Source organism: Panthera tigris, chromosome B1, assembly GCF_018350195.1.
Source record: "Panthera tigris isolate Pti1 chromosome B1, P.tigris_Pti1_mat1.1, whole genome shotgun sequence".
NCBI lineage: Eukaryota > Metazoa > Chordata > Mammalia > Carnivora > Felidae > Panthera > Panthera tigris.
The window spans coordinates 146430374-146451100 of NC_056663.1; positions in this window are offsets into that span (position 1 = coordinate 146430374).

Below are 20727 nucleotides of genomic sequence, written 5' to 3' on the forward strand. Positions count from 1 at the left end.
GCTGAACTCATAGAAACAGAAAATGGTGGTTGCCATTAACTGGGGAAAATGGAGAGAGATTTGTCAAAGAGCACAAATTTCCACCTCTAAGATTAAGCTCCAGAGATCTTATGTACATAGTCTAATGACTATGATTAAGAGTACTGTATTATATACTTGAAAGCTGTTAAGAGAGCAAACATTATCACCACACACAAATAGTAATTTTGTGAGGGGATGGAGGTGTTCAGCCTTACTGTAGTAATCATTTCACAACATATACATGGATCAAATCATCACATTGTACATCTTAAACTTACATAACTATATGTTAGTAATATGTCAGCAAAACAGTTAAGAAAAGGTCTTCTGAAGAAGTTGTCTTTAAAGTTTGTAAGAGACTGTAGTTCTTTCAAAAGGTTACCAATAGACATTTTTAGGTGTACTTTGCTTCAGCCTGTCAAGAAAAGCATCAGGCGTGAAAATGAAGAATTTGAAACTGATTTTACTTTATTTAGGTTATCTTTAATTGTTCAAGAAAACAGAAAAATTGCTTGTTATCCAAACTTTAAGTACTATTTTTCTTCATGAAATTTGAGTTTTGGTTTGTCATTTTAGCATTCACTTTTCTAAATTATGTATTACATTACATTCCTGGTTGCTTTCCTTTTGATTGCTTATCATTTGTTATTTTTTCTGTCCTTCTCATTTTTTTTTTAAGGAAGAAGTCCACCTGCTTTCTTTTAAGAGCCAAGCTACTATCTGCTATTTTGGTTCTACTATAGATGAGTTTTCATTTCTAATTCTAAAGGACATATTTTCTGACAAAAGCCAATTTCTGAGAAATGAAGAATTGACATTTTTTAGCTTACTTAATTTTATCATATCATAGGACATATTCCTTTTTGCTTGTTATCTGTTCACAGACTAAATCCTTAAGAATTTCATGTGTATATTACTTTATAGGTCTCAAAATATTTAGCCTCTTTCTGTTTATAATTTTATGGCTTATGACCAATTTGGGTAAAATTTGTAATTTCTCAAAACTTGACATGTGATGAAATATAAACATGGAAAAACAAAAAAGTATTTAAAAATTTTTGAGTTAGCATTTTTCTGAGACTTTTAGAACAGAAAACTAGGAGCTAGACCATTACACATTTTAAGTTGTGGATTCTTGGGTGACATGTTGTATTGTCTACCTAAAACCAGGTCAAAATTCCATTAATGGGGAGTAAGGGAGGGTTCCAAAATTACCTGCTCAATTCTGATCAGCTTATTCTAAAGAGCAGATCGTCATTTACATACCTCTGAGTAAGGGCAGACTCTGAGTATGGATTGTTAGGAATGTTAGGGCATTAAGATGCAGCCCAAGGAAGTACTGGTAAAGAAGGGAGGGGGGCCAGACAGGGAAAAGAAAGAGACAAAGCCATTTTGCAATGGCAAGCAAAGTCTCACAGACGGTAACTTTGTGTCAGATCCCACAGTGGTCCTGGAATATTTGCACATCACACTTCAGAGTTGCCTAGTGTAGGAAGGAAGCTTAAGATTCTCAATTCCCATTTAGAAAGAGAAACATGGAAAAAAATCACTCTATTTAAATGGAAAGAAACTAAACATTAAAGGATAAAAATTGCCACATCCTTTCAACATTATGTCTTCATTCTCATATATTCCCAGAACTGACCAAAATCACATGTATTTCCTTCTTTGATATCCCATATATTCAATTTTATTGTCTATTAAGCTATAAAAAATGTATAACTAAGAATATATTGAAATTACCTGATACAGCCTATTCTATTTTTAATACCCACACATTTACATTTTTCACATATTAATATTTATTTCTCTGCTCAAGGTTCTCAGAGGATTCTACAAAGCTTAGTAATTTAATAAATTGGTTTCCTCCATGATCATCCATCCATGTATTTCATCAAATATCCTAATTTGATTCCAATTTGTACTTCAATCAAAAACAATCAATTTTTCTATTCATATTTCTTAACATTCTTAGAAGAATCTTAAAGTTGAATAGAAAGGAAGCATTCTAGCATATATTCTATATATGATATGAACATGATTTTCAAAATATCTGTTAAAAAAATCCAAGAAATCCTATTTAAAACTCAGAAATCATTTTCTATGGCAGTGTCTCAAAAAAAGGAGAAATAGCTCAAGAATTATACTACATAGCATACAGTTTCTTCAAGGTTAGCTTTTTAATTAGTGTCACACTTCCCAGCTGCTGGTTTCAAAGAGTCATAAATATGGAAACCTTCGATGTGGCATCTGGAAATGACTAACTCGTGATTAAAAGTAGTATCTTTTCCCCTAAAGAGCAGAAAGAGACTTAAATATTTTTTTCTAGATAGCCCTATCATGTGATTTTAATTGACTGTGATACTGATGCTCTCTATTCATGAGGAAGAGGTGAAGGCAGGACCCACACTATTAGTCAATCACTGTGCTTACGTAGATCAGGTATAAGGAAACATAACACAGGGCTTCAGTCTTCCTTTAGGCCATTTACTGTGTGAATTATTATATTAGATATAAGGAGTAGTACAAGTGATTAAGAACAAGTTTCTGAAGTCCTATTGCCTCAGTTTGGTTCCTGGCTCCAGTTCTTCTTATTAATGTGACTTTGGACAAGTTACTTAGCCTATCTGTAACCTACGATCCTCAGTTGTCCTCACAGTAGTCCCTATATTGGTGTTTGAGGAATAGATGACCTAATATATACAAAGTACTTGTAACATATAAGTCCCTAATAGTTTAAAATTTTGCATAACTGCAACTTAGCTATGTTACAAAAAAACTCACTGAAATGCAATTAACAGTGCTAAGGATGCCATAATCCGCTCTCAATTTAAACAATTGTTAATGTTTATGTAATTTTGAGAGAGAGAGAGCACACGCATGTGTGTGCAAGTGAGCATGAGCAGGGAAAGGGGCAGAGATAGAGAATCTGAAGCAGGCGCCAGGCTCTGAGCTGTCAGCACAGAGCCCAACATGGGGCTTGAACCCACAAGCCATGAGATCATGACCTGAGCTGTAGTTGGATGCTTAACCACCTGAGCTACCCAGGTGACCCTCTCAATATTCATTTTAGATACTCATAAAGCAGAGGTTCTCAAAGTGTAGAACCCAGACCACCAGTATCCGTATTATTGGAGAAACTGGGAATTTCACCTACCACCTGCTAAATAAGAAATTCTTAGGTTAATTAATATCCAGACATTTGTATTTCAGCATGTCCTCAAGACATGTGACTGTGAGACACAGTAAAGTATGAACACCACTGTACAGCCTATCCTTGTCTGCAGAGTATTCTTCAAGCTAAAATAATTTATATACATATCAGCAATATACAGAAATAAAAATTATCTGTGGTGATCTATGTTGAGAATAAAAAAAACCTTTCCACATAACAAAAACTAACATTGAAACTAATTCTTGGCAAGATTTTTCTTGCAAAAAAAAAAAATAGTAACTCTAGAAAAAATATACATACTTCAGGCCCCATCCTCTGTTATTTTGAAGTTCAATAGTAAGCTAATAAAAATGAGATTCATTCCTTAAACATTGCTTGAACTACTTCAAAATGTCTTGTGCAAAGCACTGAATACAAGTGTATAAGTTGTAGGCTTTTAATAAATGATATTTGCTATTACTTTTTACTTAGCACAGTTCTATGCCTAGAGTCATGACAAATACTCAACCTTAGAATCATGGAGTCAATGGAAATCATCTAGGTGCACCTAAGTGGCTCAGTTGGTTAAGCGTCCAACTCTTGGTTTAGGCTCAGGTCATGATGTCATGGTTTCATGGGGTTTGAGCCCCGCATCAGGCTCTGTGGTAACAGTGCAGAGCCTGCTTGGGATTCTCTCTCTCCCTCTTTCTTTCTGCTCCTCCCCTGCTCACACTGTCTCTATCTCTCTCAAAAATAAATAAACATAAAAATATAATCTGGAAATGCTGTCCAAATTTGGTTGACTCTAACCTATATCTGTGAACTATAAACCATCCACATTTTAATTTGAATAATATATTTTAATTCCATTCAATTACAAAAAATATAATTATTTACATCCATTATATTCTTTATAAATATTCAACTTATAGTCTCCTTAAGTTCATTCAAAAGGAAGCCAATTAATGTTTGTTAACACAATGAATTTTTAAACTTCTAATACTGTATCATGTAGGTATAAGGCTACATGTATAAGGCTACATCATTAACATTTAACTAAATTCTTAATTTTAAACAAGATATAAAGACACCATCCCAGTAAACTGAATACATAGTAAGCCTAAAACAAATTTCCAAAGCAGGAAAAGGTGGATATAAATAAATCAGAAAGTGATAAGTAACCTACAAAATTATCTCAAGCTTCATCTTGACAATGCTAAAGATAAACTATCAGTATTTGCTGTAATATCTTAAATGACATTTCTAAAGCACTATACATGACACAAAATTGGTAATTCCTCTTAAATTCCAAAAGATAACCCATATTTACTGTTTGGGCTGACCACTTCAAAACAATATAGGACAAAACAATTCCAAAAAATAGAAGAGGAAGGAAAACCTTCAAATCCATTCTAGTAGGCCAGCATTACGTTTATACCCAAACATTAAACATTACGTTTATACCCAAGATTAAGACCCTACAAAAAAAAGAACTATATGCCAACATCTTTAATGAACACAGATGTAAACGTCCTCAACAAAATATTAGCAAAATGAACCCAACAATACATTAAAAAAATCATTCACCACAATCAAGTGGGATTTATTACAGGGATGCAAGGGTAGTTCAATACTCACAAATTAATCAATGTGATATATCACATCAACATGAGAAAGGATAAAAGTTCTGATCATTTCGATAGATGCAGAAAAACATTTGACAAAACACAACATCCATTCATAATAACAGAGTAGGTTTACAGGGTACATACCTCAACATAATAAAGATTATCTATGAAAAAACCACAGCTAACATCATACTCAACAGTGAAAAACTGAGAACTATTCCCCTAAGGTCAGAAACAACACAAGAATGTCCGCTTTCACCACTTTTTTTCAACATTGTAGTGGAAATCACAGAATTCAGATAACAAAAAGGAAAAAAATGCATGCAAGTCAGTAAGGAAGATGTAAAACTCTCACTATTTGCAGGTGACAGGATACTCTATATAGAAAACCTGAAAGACTCCACCAAAAATCTACTAGAACTGATAAATGAATTCGGTAAGGTCATAGTACACAAAATCAATGTAGAGAAATGCATTGAATTTCTATACACTAATAATGAAGCAGTAGAAAAAGAAATTAAGAAAACAATCCCATTTGCAATTATGCCAAAAATGATAAAATACCTAGGATTAAACTTAACCAAGAAACTGAAAGACCTGTGCTCTGAAAACTATAAAATACTAAAAAATTATAAAAGAAAAAAAATTGAAGATAACACTGATAAATGGAAAAATATCCCATGCTCATGTATTAGGAAAACAAATAACATTAAAATGCCCATATTACCCAAGCAATCTACAGATTTAATGCAACCCCTATCAAAATCCCAACAAATGGCATTTTTCACAGAACTAGAACAATCGTAAAATTTGTCTGGAACCACAAAAGACACCAAATAGCAGAAGCAATCTTGAAAAAGAAAAACAAAATTGGAGGTATCACAACCACAGATGTCAAGTTATACTAGAAAGCTATAGCAGTCAAAACAGTTGGAACTGGTACAAAAATAGACACATAGATCAATGATATAGAATAAAGAACCCAGAAATAAACCCATATGTCAATTAATCTTCAACAAAGCAGGCAAGAACATGCAATGGGAAAAAAGACAGTCTCTTCAACAAATGGTGTTGGCAAAACTGGACAGTTACACGTGAAAGAATGAAACTGGACCACTCTTTTTGACCACACACAAAAACTAACTCAATGAATTAAGGACCTAAATGTGAGACCTGAAACCATAAAAATCCTAGAAGAGAGCATAGGCAGTAATTTTTCTGACATTGGCCATAGCAATATCTCTCTAGATGTGCGTACTGAGACAAGGGAAACAAAAGCAAAAATAAACTATTGGGACTACATCAAATAAAAAGCTTCCACACAGCAAAGGAAACAATCAACAATACTAAAAGACAACCTACTGAAGGGGAGAAGGTATTTGCAAATAATATATCTGATAAAGGATTAGTGTCCAAAATATATAGAGAATTTTTACAACTCAACACCAAGAAACCCCAAATAATCTAATTGAAAAATGGGAAGAGTACATGAACAGACATTTCTCCAAAGAAGACAGATGGCTAAGAGAGACATGAAAAGATGCTTAACATCACTCATTATCAGGGAAACACAAATCAAAAGCACAATGAGATATCCTCTCATAACTGTTAGAATGGCTATTATTAAAAAGACAAGAAACAACAAGTGTTGGTGAGAATATGGAGAAAAAGGAATCCTCATGCACTGTTGGTGGGAATGTAAACTGTTGCAATCACCATAAAGGACAGCATGGAGTATTTTTTTCCTCAAAAACTTAAATTGATCCAATATGATCCAATAATTCTACTATTTACCCGAAGAGAATGAAAATATTACTTCAGAGGGATACATGCATCGCTATGTTTATTGCAGCATTATTTACAATAGCCAAAAAAGTGGAAGCAACCCAAGCACCCATCGACTGATGAATGGATAAAGAAGATGTGGTATATATACAATGCAATATTGCTCAGGTATAAAAGAGAATGAAATCTTGCCATTTGCAACAACATGGTTGGAGCCAGAGAGTATAATGCTAAGTGAAGTAAGTCAAAAAAGACAAATACATTATGATTTCATACATATGTGGAATATAAGAAACAAGTGAACAAATAAGAGATAAACCAAAAAAAAGAAGAAAAGGCCCTTAACTATAGAGAACAAACTGATGGTTACCATGTGTGGGGGATGGGTGAAATAGGAGAATGGGACTAAGAGTACACTTATCATGATGAGCAATGAGTAATGTACAGAATTGTTCAATCACTATATTGTACACCTGAAGCTAATATAACACTCTGTTAAGTATACTGGAATTAAAACTTTAAAAAATTTACATGAGACAGGTTAAAATAATGATACAAATAAACAATCGATGGTGCTGTTAGTAGTGATATCTCCTCAGGTTTTATTTGTTACATTCAGTGTTGTTTAACTTCATTTTTTTTCATATTTATTTATTTTGAGAGAGAGAGAGCATGTCAGCAGAGGAGGGGCAGAGAGAGAGAGAGAAAGAGAATCCCAAACAGGCTCTGTGCTATTAGTGCAGAGCCTGAGGCAAGGCTCAATCCCACTAACAGCAAGATCATGACCTACGCCAAAGTCAAAAGTCAGATGCTCAACCAATGAGCCACTCAGGGGCTCCTGATTATAGTTTTAATAACAGCAGGTATTATCATGTATTATTTTTACTAAGATTATAAAACTACTGAAAAATTGAAATAATAGTATGAATATTGTGCAGAACATATTTATTCATAAAACACATAACACTGAGGGAGACCACTTAGGGAGTTATTGCAGCGGTCTAGAAAATAGATGATATTCTCAACTAGGTGAACAATACTGGTCATAGAAAAGTGGATTCCTGGGGCACCTGGGTGGCCCAGTTGGTTAAGCTTCCAACTTTGGCTCAGGTCATAATCTCACCATTCGTGTTTTGAGCCCCACATCAGGCTCTGACCTGACTTAGGACTCTGCGTCTCCCTCTCTCTCTCTCTCTCTATGCCCCTCTCTCCCTTGCATGCACTCTTTCTCTGTCTCAAAAAATAAACATTGAAAAAAAATAAAAAGAAAAATGGATTCTTGCAGGGGTAGAAGTGATTTGACTTCATAATTAGAGGTTAATGATGAAGAGAAGGTATTAAGATCTCTGGTTCAAGAAACTTTCAGGAAAAAGAGTTAAGAAAACCAATAGAAGAGGTATTCAAAAAGAAGTCAATGAAATTGAGACTTACAGAGATATTCAAACTTTGTAAGAAGGAAATCTTTGAAAGAGCGTTGTCCACAATGGTGAAAATAGAGGTTGGATTGTAGTCAAGTGTTGATGGAATAGGTTTTACATGGAGCCTCGGGCTGAAAACTACTTTTTGGTAAAGCTGTGTAGTTAAAAGATTAGATAATAGCTTGAGGTGAAATCAGGGTAAAGAAAGGTTTTAATCTAGGATGAGAAAAGTTGAGCATTTATAAAAGGTAGGAAAGTCTAAACTACAAGCGAGAAGACAAGAAACTGATGAAACAGTTTTCAAGATAAAGGCAGGAGGAGATAGGTTCAAGGACAGAAAAAGATTCGATGGCCTTGAAAAGCACCCTCTCCCTGGAGAAAAAAAAATAAGAAAGTACGTAAAGTCCTGGGTCCATTTTGAGGCTGATGTGAAAGTTGAAGGAGTTCAGCCTGGGAATCTTTACTTTCACACTGAAGTGGGTTTCAAGATCATTAATTGAGAACGATCGTGTGGGATAAGGTTGGAACTTGAGGTGAATTGTACATTTGTTAACAAACTGATATAGAAAATGTAGGTAACTAGGACTGAAAAAAGTATTTCCCAGTAGTACTGAGATCTCAGCTGAAATGAGGGAATTGATATTTTTAATAAGTTCAACTAGAATCATTCCACGCGGTTGGTAAAAGCTGCAAGTGGCTAGGAAGATGGAGAAGAATGCTGACCCCTCTCTTTGGCCAGGAGATCTGGGCCTCCAACTTCAAAGGGGAAGTGCTGCCTTTTACATAAAGTCACTATTTAAATGATTTGGGGGGGCATTTTTATTACTAATTGATAGTACTTTTTCTCATTATTTGTGCTTGAGGAATGAGCTATACCAAAAAAGCAAGGTGGTATAAGTACACACTCAGTAATGAAAATGTCTTTATGGACAACGTTTTCAGATGTACCACTTGAAAAGCACAGAATTAGATCTCCATCATTCATTGTGCTAACTTAGAAATAACATTGTTTTGGAGATACGACAGGATCACTTTTTAAGCACACAGATCAGAAACATATTGATCCCAAGCATTATATAAAAATGACAATTCCTTAGTCTATTATCAAACACACACACACACACACACACACACACACACACACACACACACACACACACACTTCATTGTCACTACGGATTCAGCATGCCAGATTTGAACACGTTAGTTAGGGGCAATTTTCCTTATCCCAGAAGGGGAATACAAACGACCTATGTTTCTTTCCTTTGGTTGTCACATTGTAAATCTCATTTCAATGCACCACTTATTAGCACCTCTGTGGGAGAGCCAGAACATAAGGCAGAAGGACATAATAAATCAGTCATTCCTATTAAAGGATACCTAAAGTTGGGTGTGAGTAAGTAGTTGAATTTAGGTGCTTAACATGTTTAATAATAGTAGGGATTGCTTTTTCTGGGCTGAAAAAAGAACACATTCAGTGTATTCTGCTCTAGAATCTAAACTACAATTCTCCAAAATCACTCACCTCCCTCCTAAGTCAGCTTGCCTCCAAATCTGGCAAGAAGAGGAATAGAACGAATAGATCGCATTGATATGGAGTCAGGACTCCAGAATTCTGGTCTTCACAATGTCACTACCCTGACTTGTTTCTAGTGAATTAGATTTTCGGATAATGGTTTTCACCGGTTGTTTCTATACCTCTGCATTAAATTAAGGAGACAAGAGAAACACCTTACTATATTATATTAAATATATTTTAACTCTTAGATGCCTGGTTGGCTCATTCATTTAAGCATCCAACTCTTGATTTCAGCTCAGGTCATGATCTTGCATTTCATGAGATTGAGCCCTGCATTGGGCTCCACGCAGATAATACAGAGCCTGCTTATGATTCTCTCTCTCTGCCCCTCCCTCACTCACACTGTGTCAAAATAAATTTTAATAAATCTCCACAGTACCAATCAGTCTTGAATATTGCCAGATTTCAAAGTGCTGTACCAAGCTGCCAATATATATATAAAAGTAGCAATGAACCCTTCCAAGTCTATATAGCCACTTTAGTCTGTAAAATCTTAATTCAAGGAGATAGGGAAAAATGGGCCAGAATCACCACCTACAAATATTCCTTTATGCCTTAGCAATATAATCTTGGCAATTCATCTAACATATATTAAGCGCTTGTTCTATGCTATACAATATGTAAACAAAACCTGATCCCTTCCATCTTGGAGATTATATAGTCCAAAACCACCTTCTCCCATCCACCTAAACATATACACAGCTGGCCATACTAAAAAGTAGAATGTGGGTAGAATTCTAGTAACAATCTAAACAAAAAGTGAGTGGACCAAAAAAAAGGAGACATAAATATAGATGAAGAGAGTTAGGGAAGGCTTTGGATAATGGGTAGAATTTCCTAAGCAAAAATGGAATAAGGACATTGCAGGTAGATGGAACCATACAATCAAAAAAAGCAGATGTAGACAGCAGTAATGGTGAGAGGGGAAAATCGGTAATAACAAGAAATACTCCTTTAACACTATGTATTGGGCGCTGTTCTAAGTGATTTATATAAGTATTCTAATACTCCCATCACAAAAATGAGGCACATGAAAAGAGGTGATGAAGTATTATAAGTCATTTAATAGTCATATAGTTTAACTATTGTACTTTATAAAGTGAATAAGTTAAATAAGAATATAGGTCCACACTACATGATCAACATGGCCAGCAATCAACACTGAATAATTCTAATTTTTTTTCCTGAATAAGAAAACCAGTTGCTGAATTTAATAATATTGAACTATTTTTGCTTTGTTGAAGGTAAGACAACTGAAGAGCTAAAGTGGCAGGAGAGGTAACAGAAAGATTAAAGCAGGGTGTTTATAAAATCCATGTCAGAAAATCTTGCCATTTCTGTTATTGATATATAATTACCAGTAAAAGGAGATTTTATATACATATACCTACATACACACACACACACACACACACACACACACACACACACACACACACACACAGGGGTTTCCTTTGAGTAACAAGCTATCTAGAGCCTTTGAGAAAAGTTTGTTTTGTTTTTCACTCTCTGCTCCAAGCTGACTATGCTATTGTGTCTCTTTCATGCTGTTGGTAGAAATCACCAGGGCCTTAATGTTCAATGATAATGTGGAATCCACATATCAGAAATCAAAACTTTTCCCTCCTGCTTTTATTTACTGTTTCATTGTTATGTTACTACTCATTCTTGAAACCCAGGATAGTCTGAAGGAATCACTATGAATGGCATTAACATAAAAGGCATACAGGACAGCAGAGAGCAGAGGAGCTTAATATAAAAAGACAAGTGGGAAAACAATAACAGAAACATCAACCACAAAGTCCAAATGTGCTTGAGAGGTACAGATACTTTACTGAAACAGGATTCTATAAAAGCACCAAGAATACCTTTGGTCCTATACCAAGTGGTACACGTACTATACTGGTATAGACTGCACACATTAAGAAATACAGAAATAGATGCCTCTATTAAGATGCTAACAATACTTTATGCAGTAAATCATTTGATTATTGGCTTTTATTTTATTTATATGACATAGAAATGCCTGTCCTCCATGGTACCAATTGCTGTTGAATACTGCCAGACTTCAAAGCGCTGTACCAAGCTGCCAATTGGAGAAATTGCATCTTCCCAGAATATTTAATACAAAATCAGCGTGGTGAGCTCTAAATTTTGTCTCCATGAAGCTATGCAACAGTCATGCTGAAATTAGGTGTGCAGAATTCCATTCTCAGCAGTATGAGGGACTATTTGTCCTATCCTTCGGTATTTTTTAAATGCTGCATAAAACAATTCTAAAATGGCTCTTAAATGCATAAAGCTGACAAGAAAATATTCTATACTAAAAACAGGAATTCAGGAAAGTAAGCAAGCAGGGAGGAAACTTATTGATCCAGGGATTAGGACTTTTAATGGCCACAAATATGCATGAAAACATGACACAATGCCTTGGTTGTGACAGAGAGGGACCAGGACTGGAAGACCCACATAATCAGGGGATCTTCAAAAGGCTGCCCTCTCAGGAAAAGGGTCAAAGTAAAATGCAAAGAGGCAATCGTTAAGGAAATGCGTCTATTTTGGCCACGCCTCTGAACAGAAGAAATTTCTAACAAAGTTGCCAAAAACTTAAATGGAGAAAGAATAATCTTTTAGCAAACGGTGTTGCAATTGGGTAGACACGCAAAAACCAAAACGAAACCTCAACTTTGCCTCACACCAAAAAAAATAAATAAAAACCCTGAAATGGATCATAGACCTAAATGTAAGGAATAAAATTACAACATTTTCATAAGATAGAAGTTCGACAAATATTTCTTATATGTAATACAAAAAGTACAGTTCATAAGAGAAAACACCAGTAAATTGGAGTTTCATTGAAATTGAAAGTTTTGCCCTTCAAAAGATACTGTTCACAAAATTAAAAATTAAGTCACATAGTGAGAAAAAGCAGTTGTAAAACAAGAACCTGACAAAGTTCTTACATCAAGAATAAGTAAGGAACATTTACAACTCAATAAAAAGATGACAAACAACATAATTTAAAAGTGGGTAAAATATTTCAATAAAAAACCACCTGGGTTGCTTAGTTGGTTAAATGTCTGACTCTTGATTTCAGCTTAGATCATGATCTCACGGTTTGTGAGATACAGCCCCGCATCAGACTCTGCACTAACGTGCGTGGAGCCTGCTTGAGATTCTAGTTCTCCCTCTCTCTCTGCCCCTCCCCTGCTTGCACTCTTCTTCTCTCTCAAAAATAAACATGTTTTAAAAAGTGGGTAAAATATTTGAACGCACTTCACCAAAAATAAAGACATACAGATGACAAATAAGCATAGGAAAAGCTTTCCAACATTAGGTGAAAACCACAAACTAAAACTACAATGAGATACCATTATACACCTATTAGAAATTTGAATATTAAAAGACTGACCATATTAAATATGGATGATAATGTGGAGCAAACAGAACTCATACACAGGTGGTAATAAAGTAACATGGTGCTACTACTTTGAAAAGCAAATTCTCAGTTGCTTTAAAAGTTAAACATATGCCAGGGCGCCTTGGTGGCTCAGTTAGTTGACTGACTCTTCATTTTGGCTCAGGTCATGATCTCATATGGAGCCCCTCATCGAGCTCAGCACTGCTGGTGCGGAGCCTGCTTGGGATTCTCTCTCTCTCTCTCTCTCTCTCTCTCTCTCTCTGCTCTTCCCCTGCTCTTTCTCTTTCAAAATAAATGAACTAAAAAAAAAAAAAACTTAAAAAAAAAGTTAAACATATGCCTATCAAATGAATAACGTGTCTACACAAAGAATTATATATAATTTATTTATTCCTGAGAGAGAGACAGAGCATGAGCGGGGGAGGAGCAGAGAAAGAGAGAGAGAGACACAGAATCCAAAGCAGGCTCTGGGTTCTGTCAACACAGAGCCCCATGCAGAGTTTGAACTCATGAAATGAGTGATCAGGACCTGAGCTTAAGTTGGAAGCTTAACTGACTGAGCCACCCAGGTGCCCCCATTTACTTGCAATTCTAAAGAAAATGCAAAGTAATCTGTACTTAAAGTGAATCAGTGATAGCCTGGGAATGGGAAAAGTGACATTACCAGGAAACTTTTATGGGTGATGGATCTGCTCATTGTCTTGATTGTAGTAATGATTTTTAAGAGGAACTAAATTTATGCAAAACCTGCCAAAACATGTAATGCCCATTCTACACTTAGATCATTACCCTAAATGTTTGCTGGATTTGATTCATAATAACGTTTAATATGTGCATGCTGTTTCACAATTTACACACGCTTTCCTCTTTGACTATTACATAAGCCCATCAACCACAAATTCATCCTTCAGAAAAGTACCAAGTTATGTGTGAAACTTTATGTTATCTAGGATATTTTATGGCACTTCTCAATTACTTGTATTAAATAAAATTGTCAATATCTCTTAGCCTGAAATTACCTCTATCACAAGTAGGTTTGAACCTATGAAGGTCACCCAAGGAAAAGATATTAAGTTTAGATCTAAAAATTATTACTGAGAGAATAAACTGAAGTAATTATAATTCTTAGATGTGACTGTATTCTAGCCTTTTCAAGCTTACTGCAGATAGCAAGACAGAAAATGGGAAACTAAAAATATATGCCTTAAAAGTCAGTAGTGAAATACTAATGTTATATAAATGGCTTATATAAATATGTAATGTGACTTAAGTTTAAAACTATGTATTTTACATTATACATTAAAATTTTATAATAGTACATTTATTCTATATACTTTTCATAGTGTGTAAAATTTCTGGTGACAGCATCATTCATGGTTTTGAAGAGTACAGTATGACAAATTACTTGGACAAATTATGATGAGCTCTGGAAAATGGTTAGATAACTCAAAAATGAGTTTTAGTGGTGAAGAAAAAGCTAATTTTACAGATGAATGCAAACAGTTTGAATAAGACTTGTGCATGAAGAAAGCAATTCCCATGCCAATCTTATTTTATAGCATATTATTTCAAATATATGAAATAAGTATACTAAGCATCATTAATAATTAGTTAACTTCTATCTCTGTAAGTTCATATATGCAAATAGACAAATAGAAAATCATTTTATTTGGACGTATATGGGTATTTGCAAATATTTCCTTAATGTGTCTCTTATCCACTTAAAAAAAAAAAAAAGATTCTCAAGGGAGGTATATCTATTTTATTAAGTACCATATCCTAAATCTAATCGCAGTTTCTAGAATATAGTGGGTCCTTTGTAAATATTAGTTGTCTGAATTACAAAGTTTGTAAAATATCAGAGCAGATATGGTTGCCCACATTTTATAGTATAAGACACAGGAGGCTACACAATTTAAGTCACTTATCAGTAATTTTAAGGCTAGAATGTGACAGAACTGTGATGTATCTACCAATGTTAACCTCTGAACTATTTCTACTATATACGATTGACCCCTGAACACCACAGGGGTTAGGGGCACTGACCTCCACGCAATCAAGTATCTGCATATAACTTCTGACTCCCCCAACACTTAACTGCTCATAGCCTACTGTTAACTAATAGCAGTTGATTAACACATATTTTGTATGTTATATGCATTTCATACTGTATCCTTACAATAAAGCTAGAGAAAAGAAAATGTTATTAAGAAAATCATAAGGGAAAATAAATACATTTATAGCACTATGAAAACAAATCCAGGCATAAGCAGACCCATGTGGTTCAAAATTGTGTTGCTCAAGGGTCAACTATAATGTGATCTCTTTACTGTTAGAGTGTCATTTAAAAAATACAATTAATATTTTCTAATCATTTCCAAATTTGGTAAAACATAACTGTAGCTACAATACTCTGATATGGAATAAAAATTTGAATGACCTTATAAATTGGAACAGAAAATTCACTTAATAATATAAGTAGATCTTGCACAGTTCCACTCTGATCAATTAAACCTGTCTGGTGGTATTTGGGTTTTTCTTTCATTTTGTTCAGGAAAAACTATTAGAAGAAATGTTACTTTCATCTCCTTGTTAAATATTTCCTTTCCAAAAGATTAGGAAAAGGAGAGATGGTGTTATGGATTGAATGTTTATGTCCTTCCCAAACTCAGATTTTGAAGTCTTAATCCCCAATATGGTGGTATTTGTAGATGACACCTTTGGGAGATAATTAGGTTTAGATGAGGTCATGAGGGTGGGGCCCCCATGATAGGATTAGTGTCCTTTTATAAAGAGGAAGAAAGATCAGAACATACATACACACTCTCTGCCTTGTGAGGATATAATGAAAAGGCTACAATTGGCAAGCTAGGAAGAGGACTGTTACCAGAAACTGAACCCTGAGCCTCCCATGAGAAAAATTTTTGTCATATAAACAGCTCCACCTATGGTATTTTGTTATGGCTGCCCAAGTGGACAAATACAGACAGGAAAAGGGAACTTTAGAGAAATTCATATCTTGTAAGCATGGTTTAGACAACTGAAATAAAAATTTGCAACTATGCCCAAGTTCATATCTTAATAAAATGTATTTGTCTCTGCTGTGTTTTCCTCATTATGTCACTCTAATCCCACACAATTCTCCACTTTTGTATTCTAACATATTGCTTAACATTTTCACCTGAGAACACTACTGAGATCTCTTTGTATTCAGAATGAATATAGGAATACTCCATTTTCCTTTTACAGACAGGTCTATTTTCTACAACATTAAAGATGATTACACTCTAGAAAAATGACCAGCTGTTCTATATTTCCATTGAAGTTTTAAGAAGAGTAAATGGAATTACTGTGTAACAAAATGTTTTTAGGTAGCTATGTCAAGAGTAAAAATTTTAAAACAAAGATGATAAAGTTTGGAAGGGAAGTATTTATCTCCAAAAAGAATGGAAATCTCTATAATTAGAATACATGAGTGCTTTCAGCTAATTTAGTTGAAACTTACCTCGAGGGAGAGGAGGAATGAACATGATTATTTACTCATCCCAAATAAGTAGTAATGCGACAACACCTCTCATCACTCATACTTAAAGAAAATTTTTTTTAGAAATTTAGTAAAATCTAATTTTTATGAATATTTGATTTTTAATAAAGAGTTAATCTTACAGAAAATCAATCATTCTGTTAGTACTTTGGAAGTGCATTTTTTTAAACACTTAAGATGTTTTCCCCGCCATTTTATTAATAGGAAACCACACAATGATATGTGTGACAGAGACCATGCACAGGCAGCAGAGTAGAGAGATTTGTTGCCACACCATTTCTTCTAGTGTGACCAATTTGGCCAATTCATTCATCACTCACAAATTGACCCATAAGGCTTTAGTCTTATAACAGAAGTATTTTTTTTTCTTTTGCATCTATGGGAACTGACAGAATAATAATATAGTATAATATTATATAATAATAGCAATAACAGCATCAGCAACCAGTATTTGTTTAGGATTTCTATAATCCAGATACTAACTTCATCCTAACAACTCTATAATAATTATATTACTATAGTTCCATTATCTACCTTTATATGGCTAGTAAGTAGAGAAGGCATTTCTATTCAGGGCCATCTTACTCAGAGCCAGTGTGTTCAACCACTTTGTTCTGTTGCTTCTCAGTTGCATCATGAGTAAACATCAACTTCAGCATAAAAGTACCACAGTCTATGGTTTGACACCACCAAAAAATATACCACCCAATACTGGGTATGGAATAAATATATGACACACAAACATCTGGAAACACAGACAAAACTCGCCAGCAGCAATGGATGGATACTTTCTACATCAGTTTAGAAGTTATGTGGATATTATGACCAAGTTACTTTCAGACACAAATTTAAATTGACTTCATTATTTTATATATATCTGGAAATCCCCAAGGTCAAAAATTTCTGGATACTTCTATTATCGTTTTACTTTCTAGAAACAGCATAAATTAAATGTGTAATGAAATTGTCTTCTTAATGGACTTTAAACCTAGACATCTAAATGTATCTAAATTCTAGTTACACACTCATAAGCATGTCCCAGTGCCTGCTCGGTTTACCATTCTTTTGAATACACACTCCTTTAATTACTTTTTTGAATTCTTCAAAGACATACAACATCAGACCATGAAATTTTAAAAAAGGCAAGTGGATGAACTTTGTGTTCAACAGCTGCACCCTTAAGATATGAAAGTATTGCTCATTAGTTCAACAAGCATGTTAATTAGAGCATCTGCAACCACTTAGAATTTCCTGTTCTTAAAATGCCTAAAATGACCTCAATATAAATTATTAAATTTTAATTTAAATGGGGGATTTGGGCACAGATAATCTACAGCATTGTGCAGATACCTTATCACTAATTTTTGGCTCATGTGCATATTAAGGTTCTGGAAGAAGGAAAGAAATGTATCCCCTTGTCAACAGTTCTGATAGGAGGGACCTAAGGGCGCAGTCCAAATTCAAAGAATTCATCAGGACTTTGCATATCTCTGATAAAATCTGGCAAGTTCTGTTATTCATTAGAAGTTTTAGGTGAATCTGTATCCTTGAACAGAGAAGGCCTTAATTGGGAATCCCATTAGAAAAAGTGGATTAATTTTCCCAAAGCCCCACTCCACCCTAAAATATCAGGCTGATAGAGGCCATGAGAAACCCAGATTGAAAATCTGTTTAGGGATAAAGATGATTTTCCATTTTGTCCATAGGAATACTGTTAAAGATAAAAATGGAAAAGAATCTTCAATAACTAGGGGTTTACAGAAATAAAAATTCAAAAGTAGGGCTCATAGAATAACATTTCTCAATCTGTCCTCAATGTTCTACAACTCTGTTTTGACAAGCAACTCTATAACTAAATGAATCAAAGTCTGTCCTTATGTTTTATTCATTATTTTTACATAACCTGAACCTCATCCTCTGACGTCAATACTCATAAAACTATGTACCTGCTACAGACCAGATGTATATATATAATTTTCTTCTAAACCAGCCATTTTTTCAGCCCAAATTCAAAAGCATTACAAGTTTATATCTTCCTCCTCAAGCACCTGGGAATGAGACAGTGTATTTTATGGAGCATGAATGCCATCACATTTGAGGTTATGAGTACACAGCAGTTCTTCCCAATCAACTCAACGCATTCGTTCCATCTAAGGTTTCAATGGAAGGGAATCTATTTAATGCCTCCAAAGACCAGAATCAGTGAATTTCCCAAAATTGGACTTCAGGCATTAATCCTTAAATTCTTAAAGATTCTTAATATTAATTCTTAAATCAATCCCAAAGAAATTCCCACAATACTCCACATTTGTCAAAATGACAAAATAGTAATAGTAGTAACAGTAATAAACTTGGCCTTGTTCTTTTCCCTCCTCAGCTTAGCTCAAGAGCCAGGGTTGTTTTTAGACATCACAAATGAGAGTTCCCAACTTGTTTCGTTTTTAACTCATTGGCCTGCCACAAAAAAAGTCTTTGTGTTGGCCACAGAACATATCTGATTCCATAAGATAAATCAGATTAGTTTTCAACCTGGTAATGGTTTAAAAGAGTTCAAGGGGTTCCCTAGAGGTAACTAAGGAACCACCAAAAGAGATAAGAAAATTCAGCTGGGGGAATTTTATACTTTGTCATTCTATGTTAAGACAGATCATTGCTTTTGTAAGTTTTGGATATTAAGTTTTAGTTTAAGATTGTGGTTGAAGAAAGCATAACTGTAGAAAACCTTGAAACATAATAAATATCCTGGAATTAGGACATATCAAGGGAGTACTTAAATTTGCTCCAAGTTGCCAAGTAACATTAAGCTTCAGGGGACAGGCAAATATTATGAAACGTTTCTCCATAATATTTATATCTGAGATAGACATGAAATAGGCTTAATTCAAAACCAATGAGGGGCACCTGGGTGGCTCAGTCCGTTAAGCATCTGACTCTTGATTTCAGCTCAGCTCATGATCTCACGGTTTGTGGGTTCCAGCCCCACTTTGGGCTCTGAGATGACAGCCCATAGCCTGCTTGGGATTCTGTCTCCTTCTCTGCCCCTCCCCCGCATTCATTCATTCATTCATTCATTCTCTCTCTCTCTCTCTCTCTCTCTCTCAAAATAAACAAACATTTAAAAAATAAAACTAATGATACATCTACTATTTACTTCATTTTCCAAAATACACATTAGGGGTAATAAAACAGTAATTATCTTTTAAAGCAGAAACTATATATGCATCTTGCCAATAGGACAGGCTATTAGACTTTTTTTTTTTTTTTTAAACATAAGGTGACAATTAATGCCCTATTTAACTTAATACAGCTTTATGGGGAGTGTGGAGTTCTTGAGTTTCTGCTAAAAAAAAATAACTAAATAAATAAGAGCCACAAATGATTCAATCTATAATGCTTTTTCTTCCAAGAAAGGATAAAATGTGTCACTTCCATATTATTTGCTTTACTCTGCAAGGAATCTCATCCAGTATGTTGGAATAAAAATGTGCCTTTTAAAAAAATAATCTAATTCAATTTTAATGCCTCTGTCCTTAGAAGTAACTGATACACAACAAAAGTTATACTGAGAAGGAAATGGTCTTTAAGAAGTATACATTCGAAACTTATCACCGCCATACATGGTGAATAAAGTTATTTTCCAAAGCAGCCATGTAATTTAAAAAGAGCCAAAGGCAAATTAAGATGAGAACATTTCTAAATGAATCAGATTTATGAATTTAGAACTAAAAGGACAAATGATCATCTCTATTTCAAATAATCTAGATTCAAGAGAATTTGTATTTTATATATTATACATTTTTCTATAACTTTTCATAACCCTCCTCCATTAATTCAGTGATTCAAAATCTTAAATGATAACATGTATTATTGTTTGGTTCTCCTACCTATGTTCAGTTTACTATAATACAGAACTGTGAGGAGAAAGTGGCTTAGAGAGCAGGGCAGTCTCTTCAACAGGAATCCAGGGGCACTTGGAGTTGGGAAGACATTCTTTCAGCAATCTGAGTTTTCTCTGAAAATTTTTAGCTGTGTTTTAATTTCTGAAATAAATCAAATTATAAAAGGCACATTCTGAATCAATTAGATGATTTACTGATTACTAAATGCCTATAGTGCCTCGGTTTATATTTGTTTTTTATAATTGAGATAATGCTAAGTAATACTTAATTTTCCCAGG